General features: G+C 40.9%; 1 long non-coding RNA gene across 6 annotated transcripts in view; it reads left to right on the top strand.

Annotated features, from left to right (window-relative positions):
- Positions 1-8,195, top strand: part of LOC116102770 — a 46,191-nt gene that overhangs the window by 6,520 nt on the left and 31,476 nt on the right. For 4 of the 6 annotated variants that reach the window (XR_004123278.1, XR_004123274.1, XR_004123279.1 and 1 more), the window contains exons 3-5: positions 378-585; positions 3,335-3,622; positions 4,623-4,797. This is a non-coding gene — a long non-coding RNA (uncharacterized LOC116102770). The remainder of the gene's footprint in view (positions 1-377; positions 586-3,334; positions 3,623-4,622; positions 4,798-8,195) is intronic. The other 2 variants (XR_004123277.1, XR_004123273.1) reach the window with 1 other exon arrangement.

The following is an 8,195-nucleotide window of genomic DNA, read 5'->3' as shown; positions in this document are numbered from 1 at the left end:
AAGTCCAAGGATGGCTTTGGCATGCCAATTGAGAAGAGTCAGCATACAACTGGAATCATATTTAGGCCTCCTCCTGTCACTTACTATAAAGTCATTATCTCATGCTCTCCTTAATCCACCCCATCTCCAGACTGCGTTGTTGCCACAGCCTTATGGACTCGGCTGGTCTTCTTGGCTCTTTTAGGCCATGCCTCATCATTAGATCTCTTGGTTCTTAAAAAAAAAAAAAAGAGTTCAGAGCAGGCCATGGCCTCACTTCCATCTCTTCTCAGAGGAAAGTGGTGACATTTCTACTGTCTGTTCCTTAGGAAAGACTGAGGCAAAAAAATGACTCAGGACCATTAAGAACTGATCTTCAGTTGCTAACATCCCTTTAGGATGCTGGGAACCCTGGTGATGCATGAGTTGGGATGGAGGTGAAATCTTCACACATCTCTCCAGTGTCACTTATCAAGTACCATCAGAAGGACAACAGCGAGGCCAGACAGTTGGAACAATGACAAATACCTGTTAGGAACCTGCTATCACGACTTACACTCAGTTCTTCCATACTACTCCACTGAGTCTTTCATTTAAAGCCAAGAGGTAAGCACTTTGGAAGTCTACTAGCTATGGATGCAGAAACTGAACCCTATGGAGATTAAACCACATGTCCCACACTCTCCAGTTGTAATTCGATGGTTCAGAGTTAACATCTTGCTCCACAACAACAGTCTTAACTAGTAGTCACTTTCCAATGGATGCTTTCAGAACTTCAGTGAGAGGTTTGCATCTTTGAGGATAGGTAAACATTCCTGGCGCTGTTTATCAGAGTAACAGGCATTTCTTGTTAATTTAGCCTGACAGGAAACAGTCTGCCCCTTTACTTACAAACCAGTTCTTAGAACTAACACCATAACCCTTGACTTGGTGCAGGAAATAATGTGGCTTTGCAAGTTCAGGAAACAGTGACCAGAAACAATAATAGTCACACTTTGTGAATTAGGGGACCAAGGGGAAATCCCTGAGTGTCTTTTCATTCTGCTTAATATTTCTGTCAATATGATTTCTAATGGATATGTAAGAGTCTTAGTTACAAGGAATTGGGGAAATGAAGGAGTAATCAGAAGCAGTAGATATTTTACAAAGGAGAAACTGGGTGGTAGGTGTTCAGTAGTGAGCTTTCATAGATTTAGGCATTTACATAGGGCTAGCTTTGCTTGGATAAAACACATACCTGCTGGTGTCTTTTCACAGAGGGGTCTGCTCTCACCTCAGACATCTCAAATAAGGTCATCTAACTCAGCCATACTTAGAAGTCAGCAATTCAGATTACAGTTCACTACAGAGCCCAGTGAAATAAAAGCCTCCTAAAATGACTTAGTTCTCCTCTCATTAAGTCAAAGATGAGGAAATCTAACAGCATCCTACCTGGGTGCTACCATGAGGGGAATACCTAGAATATGATCCTTTCTCTTGGCTAAGCTCAAAAGAACTGCATTTTCTGGAAGGAAACATGAGGTTGAGGGACCTGATATTATTTACTTATGCATAGCCATCTTTGGAAAAAGGATGGATCTACAGAGTGCAGACACCCTGAGTTAAGTCATTAATCTAGAGCCAGTTCTAGAGTTGTGCCCATGCTCCTGGCCAAATCATTTCCTCTTTGGTTCCAGTTTGAAGATTCTCAGCAGACAGAGACTCTGTTACCAATATTTTATTTGGGCTAGTCTTTCAGTTTGGATGGTAAGGAGGGTATCTTTTAGGAAAGATGGGACAGTAAACTGCTGGGAAAGGAGACAGAGTATTATAAACTTAGTGACCAAGTTTAGCTTAGGGACTAAGTCTTTCAACACCGACTTCTTAGCATCTCACATAGGACCTGTCATATAGTAGCTGATGCTTGGTACATATTTTGTGAATACATAAAAGAAACAGAGTGAAATACAACTATGGGTTACCCGTTGTTCTATACCCTGCTTCAGTCGAATGTATGTGTGGAGTCACCTTATTTCTGGATTTGACCCTGGGCCCTACTCAGATTTTTTGCTTTGTACATTAGGAATTTCCCAACTTATAATTTTGCTATAGTTCACTAAGGAGACAGGGTGGCTGGGAAGGGATGGAGTATAAATGAATAAGAAGATATAGAGGACAGTAGTCCTTTGACTATTCCATCTTCCAGCAATGTTTTGAGCTTCGGTTAAAAGCCGATCGGTATTGATGATAATTACAGAGAAACAGATGATCTAGCTAGCCTTGATGATGACTAATCTATTACAATGGGATGGTGGTGGACTGTAAGGTGAGATCATAGAACTGAAAAGAATTCTCTCCATGTTTGCCTTCCTGTCAAGAAGAAAGAGAAACCTCTGCAAATGTTAGCGTTTGGGATGCACTGTCGGGGAAAGCAAATGGGAGAGACCCTATATTTGAACACGTTTTCTCCCCTAGCCTGTCATCAGGCTATGGTACTTCCTCAAGCTAGAATAGGCCACACAGTACATACTGACTCCAAAGAAGACGTTGGGGTCTGCTGAATACTAGGTGTATCTGTCACAAGACCTAGCAGGGGGCAATCCTCAAACATTTCTCTTGGTTGGAAAGAGGAAGATTACCCCAAGCTGCATCCTGACCTACAGTGACAACTGGGGTCAGCAGGAGTCACTCCAGGCTCTCTCTAAACCTGACTTCAGTGTCTCACTGTGACGAGGCAGTGCTCTGCCAGGGTCCAGAGAGACCAGGCTTTGGAGCCTGTCTGACTACTCAAGCTACCTGACTCTTCTTTCCTCTGATTTTCCATGTCCAATGTGGGGAGAAGTAACACCACCCCATCACTGGGCTGTAGAGGAGATGAAATAAATTAATATGTTAGAGCATTTAGAAAGATGCCTGGCTCATTTGGTAAGTGTTCAGTATGATCATGGTGTTTATGCTTGGCATGCTTGGGTCAAGGGTGCTTACGTGATTTAACTGCAGAATAAGAGTTCAGGCTTCATGTGTCGTCTTACTTTAAACAACACAGCCTATCACATCATGGAGTCATCTCCTTCTAGTAAGTCTTCCTTCCCAGCCGAGGGAGGAGGATGCCTCTTAGGTCTAGGTTAGCCCTCTTTCTATGACTATTGTTTGTTCTTCATGTTTTGGTCTCATGGAGCTCCAGGCTGATGACCACTGACAAAGTGGAACCTGAACTACTTGCAGCCCAGTGAGTGACAGGGCCCAAGGCCTCCCTCCAAGGGTCTCTCTCTGACAGCCTTGAGTCACGCTTCGCTCTCTAGAACAACCATTTCCTCTTTAGTTTAAATGCATTAAAATCTTCTCTCAAATTCAGCCAGTCCCCTTCCTTCCGCAGATACTGCTCTCTCTCAGGGTGAACTCAGATGCTCCTCAGGCTTCATCTCATGCCCAGAAATGGTTTACAATGTCACCTTTTGAGTTCTTGGCATCTTTTGACAACACTTGCCAATGACTCTTGAAAATGTTCCAGATGAACATGGGCATGCTTCAAATCTTGACAGCAAAAGCATCGTGGAGATCTACTCACTTAGCCTAAAGGAGTCAGACGAATCCATAAACATAAATATCTTGTGTGTCTCCCAGAAGAAAGAAAGAAAAACATATGAAGGCAAAGAAAAACAAGGTATGGTTGCTCTCAAGCACCTCTGGAAACATGAGATGGTAAAACAATGTCTACTTCTCCCATCCTGCAGACCAAAAAAGGAATGAGACCCCAGAAAGTTACGAGAGAACACAAGCATGCCTGTGTGCCTGCATGCATGTTGGATCTAATTTTTACATTTTTTATGTGTCTTTGAACCTGTTTGTTCACATTATATACATATTAAGAAAACAAGACATGTGTAAAACGAAAACATCATAACACCCCCCCACCTACACAGACACGTTTTCTGGGGACACTGGATTATGAAAGATGAGAAAACGTTGGAGAAAAGTGATTTTTATTAATGTAATATATATATTTTTACCTTTTTTTCTTATTTCTTATTTTTTTTCTTATTTCTTTGATCAAGTATCTAACAAGAGGCAAACTAAGGAAGGAAACTTTATTTTGACTTATGGTTTCATGGGGCTACAAAGCCACCATGGCAGGGAAGGCATGGTGGCAGGAGGAGGAAGCAGATGGTCACTGTCACAATGAGAAAGCTTAGAGAGGGGAGTGCCACACTTGCCCTGATTCTCTTTCTAGTTCAGTTTATGACCCCTGCTCATGGGACAGTACTGCCTGCATCCAGATTGGACATTCCCTCTTCACTTAGACCTTTATGGAAGCATGCTGATAGATACCCTCACAGGAGTGTTTCCATGGTGATTTTTAAATAACATGAAGCTGATAATCAGGATTGGCTAGAGAGTAAGGCCTATTAACTTGCCATTGTTTGAATGCTTGCCATTTGCTAGAGTGCTTTCCTTAAAAAAGCGATGTCTGTGTCTAGCAATCTTTTGTGACATTCAGGAGGCACATGACCCCACTCTCTCTACTCTGTATGCTTGCGATTACTCATAATTTAACACTAACCAAGTCAAACAGTTGAATAAAGCCAGATCTTCTGTTACTCTCTTTGTCTATTCCTAAGAGCTCAAGGAATTGTTTTCTGATGTCGCTTTCTTTTGCTGTGCAGAATGAGGACAACGTAGTCTGCAGGGAGCATTGGGGACCCAGGGAGAGTGGTAAAAGCTGTGCATGGTTCCAAGTAAGCATGGCGCTTCACAGGATCTGTTTCTCCTCCCTGGCTTCCAAAGAGACCCATGTGCTTCATTCTAACGGCGCTTTTAGTGAAAGCAAGTAAGGACAAGGTAAGTTACTTTGGTATTGTAGGGCCAATCTTTCAGGTATTTATTTGGATTTTTCTTAGCTCTTTAAATCCTTTTAGAGAGCTAATATTTGAAGAGATCATCCTGTACAATGCACCCACAGGGGCCGTGAATCTCTTCTTTTTCCCTAAACTCTTGAGAGTTATTCTCAAGAGCGAGTTATAGCTGCATGCACCCCCTCATAGGCTAATGAAAATAAGTTGAGTAGCTCACTATCTTTCTCAGTTCTATTCTCTATTCACATAGACATCAATTCTTCTGAAGAGTGGGAGGCACTGTGCTTAGTAAAGAAGATCATTTTATATTTATATAGGTGCATATTAATGTGGCTGTACCTTCAATCACATGCTTGATGCATTGGCGACCATAGATACTAAATTGCCTGCTGTCTCATATACTGGATGAAATTTTGAATCAGAAAGAGCAGCCTCTCCTGACAGGCTGGGAGCCAGGCGTCTCTTTCTGAACCACAAACACAGTAGGATCTTAGGTAACCTTGAAAAAAAGAAAATCCCTTTGAACCTGCCACTTTTTTCTTTACCTTTGTGAAATTAGGACACTGGTGTGTTCAGTCCATTTCTTCCTAGGGTGACATGATTAATAGGGAGGATGCTCGAAAAGTACCTCGCCATTTAGAGGAGATGTTCAGCTGAAAATAGTAAGAGCAAACCTTATAAATCATGAGACGTTGGCGATGTGTTGTCTAGATACAAAATGTGCATACTGTTATTTATATTTTACAAATGAGATCTCTTAGCACCATTGGGACCAAGTAGGACATTTGTCATCCTGTGAAATTATCAGTGACTGGCTCATAATACCCTCTCTGAAGCTGGTCACAAACCCCTTAACTTCCCCTTTCTTTTCTTTCTTGAACCTGGAGATACAGGGATTCTCTGAACTAACATGGGTGATAGTTGGTCATAAGACCTTCTGCATTCTTATGGGTCCTGCCACACAGCAGATGGAATAGTGTCACACAGAGAAGAAGAAGAGTCTGAATAGACAATCCCTAGGTCTCTACTGCTAACACCTATATCTATAAAAAGTCTATAAAAAAAAAAAAAAAAACTCCAAAGGACAAGGGTCATGAAGATTCTGGAGCTGAACAGGTCCCTGGAAGATGGTGCCCCTAGGGGACACTAAGGCTCTGAACCATTTTCCACACCACTCTATGTATTGCTTAATCTGTGTCCTTTGCAGTGTCCTTTATAAGCATCTGGAAAACGTTAGCATTTTTTTCCTCCAAGTTCTTCGAGTTGCTCGAGCAAATTAACCCGGGAGAAGGAGTTATGAGAAACACAGGCAAAAATAATTAAAACCAAAAATTCACAGTGCAGAAAAATTTGCTCAAATATACAACACAGAGAAGCGCACTGCTCCTGGCCTACAACACAGCCTACAATACAATTTCTTAAAACTGTCCACTGAGTATAATCCTTTATAATGTTAGGTGGCTTCAGAGAGAAAATATTTGGCCAGATAAGTTTTTAAAATGGCCATCTATTTTCTCAAAGAATTACAATCCATATTCTTGTGTTGAAGAAGCCCATTAGTGAAGTTCTGAAGTCAAAATGCTTTTCAAATTTATTGGAGTGAGAAAAATGTCCTTCAACTCAACCTTCTTCCCTTCATTCTTCTTATTTTCCCCCTTTCTTCTCTTGTGCTAGAATATTTGTTTACCTCTCATAGAATGGTCATGTTCTGTAGGATACTATTTAGGAAATCAAAAGGCTCTATTAGCTAAAAAATATCGTATTCTCAAAAGATCCAGCTAATAGAGGTTTACTGTAATTCCAAAGACTGATTGGAATAAATGCAATAAATGCATAACAATTACATCTAGAGAAAGTTGAAGCATAATGAATATAATTGGGGGAAATTTGATTCTTAGCCAGAAATGAAGTAATTCAAGATATAATGTAAGAGATAGCTGCTTCCTGCCTTGCCTCAATGTATCTGATGCTTGCCATAAGAAGGAATCCAGAGCTGTAAGGTTTCATAGCAAACATGTTTAGGGAAGGTCTTCAAAATGCTAATAAATACAGGCCGAGCCTCTGATTATAAACATACTCTGTTCTGGCGTCAGTGGAGTGAGGAGTGATGCAGGGCTTCCTTCTCCATGCGGTTCTGCCAGCATCAGGGTTACAAAATATCTCCTGGACGAGTGAAGTGACAGGTATTTTTATTGAAATCTCATTTCTCTCAGAATGATTGCAATGCAGCACATTTTTGCATGAGTTTACTGAATTTATTCTATTTCCTGTCATTTGCTTAGCATAACACACACACAGACACATGCACAGAGATACAGACAGACATAGACACACAGACAGACAGACAGACAGACACACACACACACACACACAGACACAGGCACACAGACACACAGAGATACAATCACAGACACACATACACACACACATATACACTGACATACACACAGATACACACACACTTTTCCCATACAACCTTGTTAACATTTCTACCTTGCAGAAATGATCTAAGTTGAATCTGGAAATCACATTTGGGGCCAAGTTAAAGGAAGTGTTGTTGGATAAGCATCAATCAGAAGACAGTCTCATTAGATAATCTCATTGGTTGGGGTCTTCATGCATTGCTCTAGTGTGTTTTGTTTTCTTGTCTCTTTCATGGTTGTAGGCAACACTTTTAGGTCGCTAATAAAATATAAGCATAACGGGTAGCTTAATAAAGCACTGTTGTAACCTGCCCTACCACATGTTCAAATGTTATCTATCTATCTATCTGTCTATCTATCTATCTATCTATCTATCTATCTATCTATCTATCTATCTATCTATCAATTGATCTATTTCTTTAGACAGTATCTCACATAGCTCATATTGGCCTCAAACTTGATACATACCAAGTATGATCTTGAATGCATAATCCTCCTGCCTCCACACCCCAATTGCTGGGATTACAAGGAATACCATTATACCTGGCTTCTCTCTTAGGTAAGTGTTCCTATTTTGTTTTTGTTTTTGTTTTTGTTTTTTTTCAGGACAGGGTTTCTCTGTGTAGCCCTGGCTGTCCTGGAGCTCACTCTGTAGACTAGGCTGGCCTCAAACTCAGAAATCCGCCTGCCTCTGCCTCCCAAGTGCTGGGATTAAAGGCGTGTGCCACCATTGCCCAGCTAGATAAGTGTTCCTATAACCCTCTTCTTCTTTGCTTTTCCATTGCCCCATATCTTAGTTATAGTTTTTGTCTTTCAATTAGTATTTACAGTAAAGTTTTCTGTCTAAGTTTTACTAGTGTTGATTTTCATCCTTATGACAAGACTTACCATGTCATACTGAAGGTATCTGTGTCCTTCTGTAGACAAAGTCAGGAGAGGAGTGTTGTGTGATAAAACTTTT

The sequence above is a fragment of the Mastomys coucha genome, unplaced genomic scaffold, assembly GCF_008632895.1.
Source record: "Mastomys coucha isolate ucsf_1 unplaced genomic scaffold, UCSF_Mcou_1 pScaffold1, whole genome shotgun sequence".
In the NCBI taxonomy this organism is placed as follows: domain Eukaryota; kingdom Metazoa; phylum Chordata; class Mammalia; order Rodentia; family Muridae; genus Mastomys; species Mastomys coucha.
The sequence above is the reverse complement of the archived record's forward strand: the minus strand, read 5'-3'. Positions and strand labels throughout refer to the sequence as shown.